The 12493-nt window shown below is 31.1% G+C and overlaps 4 non-coding genes across 4 annotated transcripts; all 4 read right to left on the minus strand.

Annotated features, from left to right (window-relative positions):
• Positions 1–451: 451 nt before the first annotated feature.
• On the minus strand, positions 452–523 carry TRNAD-GUC (transfer RNA aspartic acid (anticodon GUC)). Its single transcript has one exon. It is a non-coding gene; the product is annotated as a tRNA-Asp (tRNA).
• A 2486-nt stretch (positions 524–3009) lies between these two features.
• On the minus strand, positions 3010–3081 carry TRNAD-GUC (transfer RNA aspartic acid (anticodon GUC)). The gene has a single exon. It is a non-coding gene; the product is annotated as a tRNA-Asp (tRNA).
• A 6151-nt stretch (positions 3082–9232) lies between these two features.
• Positions 9233–9304, minus strand: TRNAD-GUC (transfer RNA aspartic acid (anticodon GUC)). The gene has a single exon. It is a non-coding gene; the product is annotated as a tRNA-Asp (tRNA).
• A 1225-nt stretch (positions 9305–10529) lies between these two features.
• On the minus strand, positions 10530–10601 carry TRNAD-GUC (transfer RNA aspartic acid (anticodon GUC)). The gene has a single exon. It is a non-coding gene; the product is annotated as a tRNA-Asp (tRNA).
• Positions 10602–12493: the final 1892 nt, after the last annotated feature.

Below are 12493 nucleotides of genomic sequence, written 5' to 3' on the forward strand. Positions count from 1 at the left end.
TAAAATAGTTGAGTGGGTTATAGTCTGATTTAGCCTATATAATTCTTCAACACTATTATATAATATATATATATATATATATATATATATATTATTATGCAAGTAAGGTACTATTTGATATATTTGTTCAGCATATATCATGCAAGTGAGATACTCTTTGATATATTTGGCAAGCATATAGTTGAAGAATAATGTATATAATTTATACAATATATTATATATGTTGTATATATTTAATGTGATATGCACTCAAATGTATCATATATACACTGCAAAAGAAAACTGCACGGTGCATGATAATATATATACTATATAATATGGTTAAAGAATTATTATAAAATTTATACAATATATTATATATATTATATACATTTAATTTGATATGCACTCAAATGTATCAAATATACACTGCAAAAGAAAATTGCACGAGCACAAGAGGGCAAAAGCAAATCGCCGTTGCCGGGGTTCGAACCCGGGTCACCCGCGTGACAGGCGAGAATACTCACCACTATACTACAACGACCCATCATGCAAAAAGTTGAAAATTTAACATACACAAACCTGTGTGACCTAGGTTTTGGACTCTCAAGAGTAAATGGCCGAAGGGCAAACAACTGTACTTCCCAAGGCATAACCTGGAAATGCACACCAAGAGCTTAGGCCCAATACCAGAATGCAGATAACCAGTAGAAAATACAGTTTTTGTTTGGGGTTGTGTTGGAAAAAAAATAGTATATATGGTCACCAACTTCAAATGCCCCTGACTCAGGTCTTGTTTGATAATTCAATTCAATATGTAAATTTAATGGATTCAGATCTTAATATGTTTAGACGTATTTGATAACGAAAAATTGAACATCTGAATTAATTAAGTGGCACTGAATTTTGTAAGCAAAACTTGCTCCCAAAAATAAGTGATAAACTATTTACTCATCACTTAATGTGATATACACTCAAATGTTTTAAATTTACGATTTAATAATAATAGTCGTAAATATGTTATAGTCTGATTTATCCTTTATAATTCTTAACAATTATATAATATATATATAAATATATATTATCATGCAGGTGAGGTACGACTGGGGATATTATGTAGGTTGAGGCAAAATGTTGCTTTTGTCTCTGCCAAAAATCTACCTCTCACGTGACCATTATCTTGTCTAAGCTAACAGAAGAAACCGATGAAATTGACTGACAGTGTCACTTGACACAGTATCAGAGTGAGCAAAATGACACAAAAAAAATAATAATGTTTAACTGTCTAGATGAGAATATAAAATAGTTGAGTGGGTTAGAGTCTGATTTTGCCTATAAAATTCTTCAACCATGTTATACAATATATATATATATATATATATATATATATATATTATTATGCAAGTGAGGTACTATTTGATATATTTGGTCAGCATATATCATGCAAGTGAGGTACTCTTTGATACATTTGGTAAGCATATGGTTGTAGAATTATATATATAATTTATACAATATATTATATATGTTGTATATATTTAATATGCTATGCACTCAAATGTATCAGATATACACTGTAAAAGAAAACTGCATGGTGCATGATAATATATATATTATACAATATGGTTGAAGAATTATTATATAATTTATACAATATATTGTATGTATTTTATACATTCAATGTGATATGCACTCAAATGTATCAGATATACACTGCAAAAGAAAACTGCACGAGCAAAAGAATGCAAAAGCAATTCGCCGTTGCCGGGGATCGAACCCGGGTCACTCGCGTGACAGGCGGGAATACTCACCACTATACTACAACGACCCATCTTGCAAAAAGTTGAAATTTTAACACACACAAACCTGTGTGACTTCGGTTTTGGACTCTCCAGAGTAAATGGCCGCAGGGCAACTGTACTTCCCAAGGCATAGCCTGGAAATGCACACCAATAGTTTAGGCCCAATACCAGAATACAGATAACCAGCAGAAAAGACAGTTTTTGTTTGGGGTTGTGTAGGAAAAAAAGTAGTATATATAGTCACCAACTTCCAATGCCCCCGACTCAGGTCTTATTTGATAATTCAATTCAATATTTAAATTTAATGGATTCAGATCTTAATATGTTCAGACGTATTTGATAATGAAAAATTGAACATTTGAATTAATTAAGTGGCGCTAAATTTTGTATGCAAAATTTGCTCCCAAAAATAAGTGATAAACTTTACTTATCACTTAATGTGATATACACTCAAATGTTCCAAATCAATGCATCAGATTTACGATTTAATAATAATAGTCGTAAATATGTTATAATCTGATTTATCCTATATAATTCTTCAACCATGTTGTATAATATATATATAAATATATATTATCATGCAGGTGAGGTACGACTGGGGATATTATGTAGGTTGAGGCAAAATGTTGCTTTTGTCTCCGCCAAAGGTCTACCTCTCACGTGACCATTATATTGTCTAAGCTAACAGAAGAAACCGATGAAATTGACTGATTGTGTCACTCGACATAGTATCATAGTGAGAGAAATGAAACAAAGAAAACAATAATGTTTAACTGTCAAGATGAGAATATAAAATAGTTAAGTGGGTTATAGTCTGATTTAGCCTATAAAATTCTTCATCCATGTTATATAATATATATATATATATATATTATTACGCAAGTGAGGTACTATTTGATATATTTGGTCAGCATATATCATGCAAGTGAGGTACCCTTTGATACATTTGGTAAGCATATGGTTGAAGAATTATATATATAATTTATACAATATATTATATATGTTGTATATATTTAATGTGTTATGCACTCAAATGTATCAGATATACGCTGCAAAAGAAAATTGCATGGTGCATGATAATATATATATTATACAGTATAGTTGAAGAATTATTATATAATTTATACAATATATTATTTGTATTTTATACATTTAGTGTGATCAGCACTCAAATGTATCAGATATACACTGCAAAAGAAAACTGCACGAGCAAAAGAATGCAAAAGCAAATCGCCGTTGCCGGGGATCGAACCCGGGTCACCCGCGTGACAGGCGGGAATACTCACCACTATACTACAACGACCCATCTTGCAAAAAGTTGAAAGTTTAACACACACAAACCTGTGTGACTTCGGTTTTGGACTCTCCAGAGTAAATGGCCGAAGGGCAACTGTACTTCCCAAGGCATAGCCTGAAAATGCACACCAAGAGTTTAGGCCCAATACCAGAATACAGATAACCAGCAGAAAAGACAGTTTTTGTTTGGGGTTGTGTAGGAAAAAAAGTAGTATATATAGTCACCAACTTCCAATGCCCCCGACTCAGGTCTTATTTGATAATTCAATTCAATATTTAAATTTAATGGATTCAGATCTTAATATGTTCAGACGTATTTGATAATAAAAAATTGAACAACTGAATTAATTAAGTGGCGCTAAATTTTGTAAGCAAAACTTGCTCCCAAAAATAAGTGATAAACTATTTACTTATCACTTAATATGATATACACTCGAATGTATCAAATTTACTATTTAATAAAAATAGTCGTAAATATGTTATAGTCTGATTTATTCTTTATAATTCTTTAACAATATTATTTAATATATATATATATATATATATATATATATATATTATCATGCAAGTGAGGTACGACTGGGGATATTATGTAGGTTGAGGCAAAATGTTGCTTTTGTCTCTGCCAAAGGTATCTGTCTCTCACGTGACCATTATCTTGTCTAAGCAAACTAAAGGAACCGATGAAATTAATTGATTGTGTCACTTGATGCAGTATCATAGTGAGTTAAATGACAAAAAAAAAAAACAATAAAGTTTAACGGTCTAGATGAGAATTTAAAATAGTTGAGTGGTAAGCATATGGTTGAAGAATTATATATATAATTTATACAATATATTATATATGTTGTATATATTTAATGTGATATGCAATCAAATGTATCAGATATACACTACAAAAGAAAACTGCACGGTGTATGATAATGTATATATTATATAATATGGTTGAAGAATTATTATATAATTTATACAATATATTATATATATTTTACACATTTAATGTGATATGCACTCAAATGTATTAGATATACACTGCAAAAGAAAACTGCACGAGCAAAAGAATGCAAAAGCAAATCGCCGTTGCCGGGGATCGTACCCGGGTCACCCGCGTGACAGGCGGGAATACTCACCACTATACTACAACGACCCATCTTGCAAAAAGTTGAAAGTTTAACACACACAAACCTGTGTGACTTAGGTTTTGGACTCTCCCAAGTAAATGGCCGAAGGGCAACGGTACTTCTCAAGGCATAGCCTGGAAATGCACACCAAGAGTTTAGGCCCAATACCAGAATACAGATAACCAGCAGAAAAGACAGTTTTTGTTTGGGGTTGTGTAGGAACAAAAGGTAGTATGTATAGTTACCAACTTCCAATGCCCCCGACTCAGGTCTTATTTGATAATTCAACTCAATATTCAAATTTAATGGATTCAGATCTTAATATGTTCAAACATATTTGATAATGAAAAATTGAATATCCGAATTAATTAAATGGCGCTAAATTTTGTTAGCAAAACTTGTTCCCAAAAATAAGTGATGAACTAATTATTTATCACTTAATGTGATATACACTCAAATGTATCAAATTTACGAATTAATAATAATAGTCGTAAATATGTTATAGTCTGATTTATCCTTTATAATTCTTTAACAATATTATTTTATATATATATATATATATATATATATATATATATATATATATATTATCATGCAAGTGAGGTACGACTGGGGATATTATGTAGGCTGAGGCAAAATGTTGCTTTTGTCTCTGCCAAAGGTATCTGTCTCTCTCGTGACCATTATCTTGTCTAACCTAACTAAAGAAACCAATGAAATTGATTGATTGTGTCACTTGATGCAGTATCATAGTGAGCTAAATGACACTAAAAAACAATAAAGTTTAACGGTCTAGATGAGAATTTAAAATAGTTGAGTGGGTTATAGTCTGATTAAGCAAGTGAGGTACTATTTGATATATTTGGTCAGCATATATCATGCAAGTGAGGTACTATTTGACACATTTGGTAAGCATATGGTTGAAGAATTATATATATAATTTATACAATATATCATATATGTTGTATATATTTAATGTGATATGCACTCAAATGTATCAGATATACACTGCGAAAGAAAACTGCGCGGTGTATGATAATGTATATATTATATAATATGGTAGAAGAACTATTATATAATTTATACATTATATTATATATATTTTATACATTTAATGTGATATGTATTCAAATGTATCAGATATACACTGCAAAAGAAAACTGGACGAGCAAAAGAATGCAAAAGCAAATCGCTGTTGCCGGGGATCGAACCCGGGTCACCCGCGTGACAGGCGGGAATACTCACACCTATACTACAACGACCCATCTTAAAAAAGTTGAAAGTTTAACACACACAAACCTGTGTGACTTAGGTTTTGGACTCTCCTGAGTAAATGGCTGAAGGGCAACTATATTTCCCAAGGCATACCCTGTAAATGCACACCAAGAGTTTAGGCCCAATACCAGAATACAGATAACCAGCAGAAAAGACAGTTTTTGTTTGGGGTTGTGTACGAAAAAAAGTAGTATATATAGTAACCAACTTCCAATGCCCCCGACTCAGGTCTTATATGATAATTCAATTCAATATTTAAATTTAATGAATTCAGATCTTAATATGTTCAAACGTATTTCATAATGAAAAATTGAACATCTGAATTAATTAAGTGGCGCTAAATTTTGTAAGCAAAACTTGCTCCCAAAAATATGTAATGAACTATTTACTTATCACTTAATGTGATATACAATCAAATGTACCAGATCAAATGCATCAGATTTACTATTTAATAATAATAGTCGTAAATATGTTATAGTCTGATTTATCCTATATAATTCTTCAACCATGTTGTATAATATATATATAAATATATATTATCGTGCAGGTGAGGTACGACTGGGGATATTATGTAGGTTGAGGCAAAATGTTGCTTTTGTCTCTGCCAAAAATCTACCTCTCACGTGACCATTATCTTGTCTAAGCTAACAGAAGAAACCGATGAAATTGACTGATTGCGTCACTTGACACAGTATCAGAGTGAGCAAAATGACACAAAAAAAAAATAATGTTTAACTGTATAGATGAGAATATAAAATAGTCGAGTGGGTTAGAGTCTGATTTAGCCTATAAAATTCTTCAACCATGTTATACAATATATATATATATATATATATATATATATATATATATATATAATTATGCAAGTGAGGTACTATTTGATATATTTGGTCAGCATATATCATGCAAGTGAGGTACTCTTTGATACATTTGGTAAGCATATGGTTGTAGAATTATATATATATAATTTATACAATATATTATATATGTTGTATATATTTAATGTGCTATGCACTCAAATGTATCAGATATACACTGCAAAAGAAAACTGCATGGTGCATGATAATATATATATTATACAATATGGTTGAAGAATTATTATATAATTTATACAATATATTGTATGTATTTTATACATTTAATGTGATCAGCATTCAAATGTATCAGACATACACTGCAAAAGAAAACTGCACGAGCAAAAGAATGCAAAAGCAAATCGCTGTTGCCGGGGATCGAACCCGGGTCACCCGCGTGACAGGCAGCAATACTCACCACTATACTACAACCACCCATCTTGCAAAAAGTTGAAAGTTTAACACACACAAACCTGTGTGACCTAGGTTTTGGACTCTCCAGAGTAAATGGCCGAAGGGCAAACAACTGTACTTCCCAAGGCATAACCTGGAAATGCACACCAAGAGATAACCAGCAGAAAAGACAGTTTTTGTTTGGAGTTGTGTAGGAAAAAAAGTAGTATATATAGTCACCAACTTCCAATGCCCCCAACTCAGGTCTTATTTGATAATTCAATTCAATATTTAAATTTAATGGATTCAGATTTTAATCTATTCAGACGTATTTGATAATGAAAAATTGAACATCTGAATTAATTAAGTGGCGCTAAATTTTGTAAGCAAAACTTGCTCCAAAAAATAAATAATAATCTATTTACTTATCATTTAACGTGATATACACTCAAATGTATCAGATCAAATGCATCAGATTTACGATTTAATAATACTAGTCGTAAATATGTTATAGTCTGATTTATCCTATATAATTCTTCAACCATGTTGAATAATATATATATATATAAAAATATATATTATCATGCAGGTGAGGTACGACTGGGGATATTATGTAGGTTGAGGCAAAATGTTGCTTTTCTCTCCACCAAAGGTCTACCTCTCAACGTGACCATTATCATGTCTAAACTAACAGAAGAAACCGATGAAATTGACTGATTGTGTCACTTGACACAGTATCATAGTGAGCTAAATGACACCAAAAAAACAATAATGTTTAACTGTCTAGATGAGAATATAAAATAGTTGAGTGGGTTATAGTCTGATTGGGCCTATATAATTCTTCAACCATATTATATAATATATATATATATATTATTATGCAACTGAGGTACTATTTGATATATTTGGTCAGCATATATCATGCAAGTGAGGTACTCTTTGATACATTTGGTAAGCATATGGTTGTAGAATTATATATATAACTTATACAATATATTATATATGTTGTATATATTTAATGTGCTATGCACTCAAATGTATCAGATATACACTGCAAAAGAAAACTGCAAGGTGCATGATAATATATATTATACAATATGGTTAAAGAATTATTATATAATTTATACAATATATTGTATTTATTTTATACATTTAATGTGATCAGCACTCAAATGTATCAGATATACACTGCAAAATAAAACTGCACGAGCAAAAGAATGCAAAAGCAAATCGCCGTTGCCGGGGATATAACCCAGGTCACCCGCGTGACAGGCGTGAATACTCACCACTATACTACAACGACCCATCTTGCAAAAAGTTTAAAATTTAACACACACAAACCTGTGTGACTTAGGTTTTGGCCTCTCCAGAGTAAATGGCCGAAGGGCAAACAACCGTACTTCCCAAGACATAACCTAGAAATGCACACCAGGAATTTAGGCCCACTACTAGAATGCAGATAACCAGCCAAAAAGACAGTTTTTGTTTGGAGTTGTGAAAGAAAAAAAGTAGTATATATGGTCACCAACTTCCAATGCCCCCCACTCAGGTCTTATTTGATAATTCGATTCAATATTTAAATTTAATAGATTCGTATCTTAATATTTTCAGACGTATTTGATAATGAAAAATTGAACATCTGAATTAATTAAGTGGCGCTAAATTTTGTAAGCAAAACTTGCTCCCAAAAATAAGTAATAAACTATTTACTTATCACTTAATTTGATATACACTCAAATGTACCAGATCAAATGCATCATATTTACGATTTAATACTAATAGTCGTAAATATGTTATAGTCTGATTTATCCTATATAATTCTTCAACCATGTTGTATAATATATATATATATATATAAATATATATTATCATGTAGGTGAGCTACGACTGGGTATGTTATGTAGGTTGAGGCAAAATGTTCCTTTTGTCTCCGCCAAAGGTCTACCTCTCATGTGACCCTTATCTTGTCTAAGCTAACAGTAGAAATCGATGAAATTGACTGATTGTGTCACTTGACACAATATCATAGTGAGCTAAATGACACAAAAAAAATAATAATGTTTAACTGTCTAGATGAGAATATAAAATAGTTGAGTGGGTTATAGTCTGATTTAGCCTATATAATTCTTCAACCATATTGTATAATATAGATATATTATTATGCAAGTGAGGTACTGTTTGATATATTTGGTCAGCATATATCATGCAAGTGAGGTACTCTTTGATACATTTGGTAAGCATACGGTTGAAGAATTATATATATAATTTATACAATATATTATATATGTTGTATATATTTAATGTGCTATGCACTCAAATGTATCAGATATACACTGCAAAAGAAAACTGCATGGTGCATGATAATATATATATTATACAATATGGTTGAAGAATTATTATATAATTTATACAAAATATTGTATGTATTTTATACATTTAATGTGATCAGCACTCAAATGTATCAGATATACACTGCAAAGTAAAACTACACAAGCAAAAGAATGCAAAAGCAAATCGCCGTTGCCGGGGATCGAACCCGGGTCACCCGCGTGACAGGCGGGAATACTCACCACTATACTACAACGACCTATCTTGAAAAAAGTTGAAAGTTTAAGACACACAAACATGTGTGACTTAGGTTTTGGACTCTCCAGAGTAAATGGCCGAAAGGCAAACAACTGTACTTCCCAAGGCATAGCCTGGAAATGCACACCAAGAGTTTAGGCCCAATACCAGAATACAGATAACCAGCAGAAAAGACAGTTTTTGTTTGGGTTGTGTAGGAAAAAAAGCAGTATATATAATCACCAACTTCCAATGCCCCCGATTCAGGTCTTATTTGATAATTTAATTCAATATTTAAATTTAATGGTTTCAGATCTTAATATGTTCCGACGTATTTGATAATGAAAAATTGAACATCTGAATTAATTAAATGGCGCTAAATTTTGTAAGCAAAACTTGCTCCCAAAAATAAGTAATAAACTATTTACTTATCACTTAATGTGATATACACTCAAATGTACCAGATCAAATGCATCAAATTTACGATTTAATAATATTAGTCGTAAATATGTTATAGTCTGATTTATCCAATATAATTCTTCAACCATGTTGTATAATATATATATATATATATATAAATATATATTATCATGCAGGTGAGGTACGACTGGGGATATTATGTAGGTTAAGGCAAAATGTTGCTTTTGTCTCTGTCAAAGGTCTACCTCTCACGTGACCATTATCATGTCTAAACTAACATAAGAAACCGATGAAATTGACTGATTGTGTCACTTGACACAGTATCATAGTGAGCTAAATGACACAAAAAAAAAACAATAATGTTTAACTGTCTAGATGAGAATATAAAATAGTTGAGTGGGTTATAGTCTGATTTAGCCTATATAATTCTTCAACCATATTATATAATATATATATATATATATATATTATTATGCAAGTGAGGTACTATTTGATATATTTGGTCAGCATATATCATGCAAGTGAGGTACTCTTTGATACATTTGGTAAGCATATGGTTGTAGAATTATATATATAATTTATACAATATATTATATATGTTGTATATATTTAATGTGCTATGCACTCAAATTTATCAGATATACACTGCAAAAGAAAACTGCATCGTGCATGATAATATATATATTATACAATATGGTTGAAGAATTATTATATAATTTATACAAAATATTGTATGTATTTTATACATTTAATGTGATCAGCACTCAATTGAATCAAATATACACTGCAAAATAAAACTGCACGAGCAAAAGAATGCAAAAGCAAATCGCCGTTGCCGGGGATCGAACCCGGGTCACCCGCGTGACAGGCGGGAATACTCACCACTATACTACAACGACCCATCTTGCAAAAAGTTTAAAATTTAACACACACAAACCTGTGTGACTTAGGTTTTGGACTCTCCAGAGTAAATGGCCGAAGGGCAAACAACCGTAATTCCCAAGGCATAACCTAGAAATGCACACCAGGAGTTTAGGCCCAATACCAGAATGCAGATAACCAGCCAAAAAGACAGTTTTTGTTTGGAGTTGTGAAGGAAAAAAAGTAGTATATATGGTCACCAACTTCCAATGCCCCCCACTCAGGTCTTATTTGATAATTCGATTCAATATTTAAATTTAATAGATTCATATCTTAATATTTTCAGACGTATTTGATAATGAAAAATTGAACATCTGAATTAATTAAGTGGCGCTAAATTTTGTAAGCAAAACTTGCTCCCAAAAATAAGTAATAAACTATTTACTTATCACTTAATTTGATATACACTCAAATGTACCAGATCAAATGCATCATATTTACGATTTAATACTAATAGTCGTAAATATGTTATAGTCTGATTTATCCTATATAATTCTTCAACCATGTTGTATAATATATATATATATATATATATATATATATATATATATATAAATATATATTATCATGCAGGTGAGGTACGCCTGGGGATATTATGTAGGTTGAGGCAAAATGTTGCTTTTGTCTCTGCCGAAGGTCTATCTCTCACGTGACCATTATCTTGTCTAAGCTAACAGAAGAAACCGATGAAATTGACTAATTGTGTCACTTATACTGTATCATAGTGAGCTAAATGACACAAGAAAAACAATAATGTTTAACTGTCTAGATGAGAATATAAAATAGTTGAGTGGGTTATAGTCTAATTTAGCCTATATAATTCTTCAACCATATTATATAATATATATATATATATATATATATATATATTATTATGCAAGTGAGGTACTATTTGATATATTTGGTCAGCATATATCATGCAAGTGAGGTACTCTTTGATACATTTGGTAAGCATATGGTTGAAGAATTATATATGTAATTTATACAATATATTATATATGTTGTATATATTTAATGTGCTATGCACTCAAATGTATCAGATATACACTGCAAAAGAAAACTGCGTGGTGCATGATAATATATATATTATACAATATGGTTGAAGAATTATTATATAATTTATACAATATATTATATATTTTATATACTTTTAATGTGATATGCAGTCAAATGTATCATATATACACTGCAAAAGAAAACTGCACGAGCACAAGAGTGCAAAAGCAAATCGCAGTTGCCGGGGATCGAACTCGGGTCACTCGCGTGACAGGCGGGAATACTTACCACTGTACTACAACGACCCATCTTGCAAAAAGTTTAAAATTTAACACACACAAACCTGTGTGACTTAGGTTTTGGACTCTCCAGAGTAAATGGCCGAAGGGCAAACAACCGTACTTCCCAAGGCATAACCTAGAAATGCACACCAGGAGTTTAGGCCCAATACCAGAATGCAGATAACCAACAAAAAAGACAGTTTTTGTTTGGAGTTGTGTAGGAAAAAAAGTAGTATATATGGTCACCAACTTCCAATGCCCCCCACTCAGGTCTTATTTGATAATTCGATTCGATATTTAAATTTAATGGATTCAAATCTTAATATGTTTAGACGTATTTGATAACGAAAAATTGAACATTTGAATTAATTAAGTGGCACTAAATTTCGTAAGCAAAACTTGCTCTCAAAAATAAGTGATAAACTATTTACTTATCATTTAGGTTCATTTGATAAAATTGAATCTGAATTCTGAAGTTTGAATTCTGAAATTTGAATACTGAAACATTTAATTTGCTAAATTTTAAGCACTAAAAAAATATATGAATATCTGAATATTATTGCTAAATCTATTTATACTGTTTGATAAATATT

This window comes from Coffea arabica, chromosome 1c (genome assembly GCF_036785885.1).
Source record: "Coffea arabica cultivar ET-39 chromosome 1c, Coffea Arabica ET-39 HiFi, whole genome shotgun sequence".
NCBI classification, from domain to species: domain Eukaryota; kingdom Viridiplantae; phylum Streptophyta; class Magnoliopsida; order Gentianales; family Rubiaceae; genus Coffea; species Coffea arabica.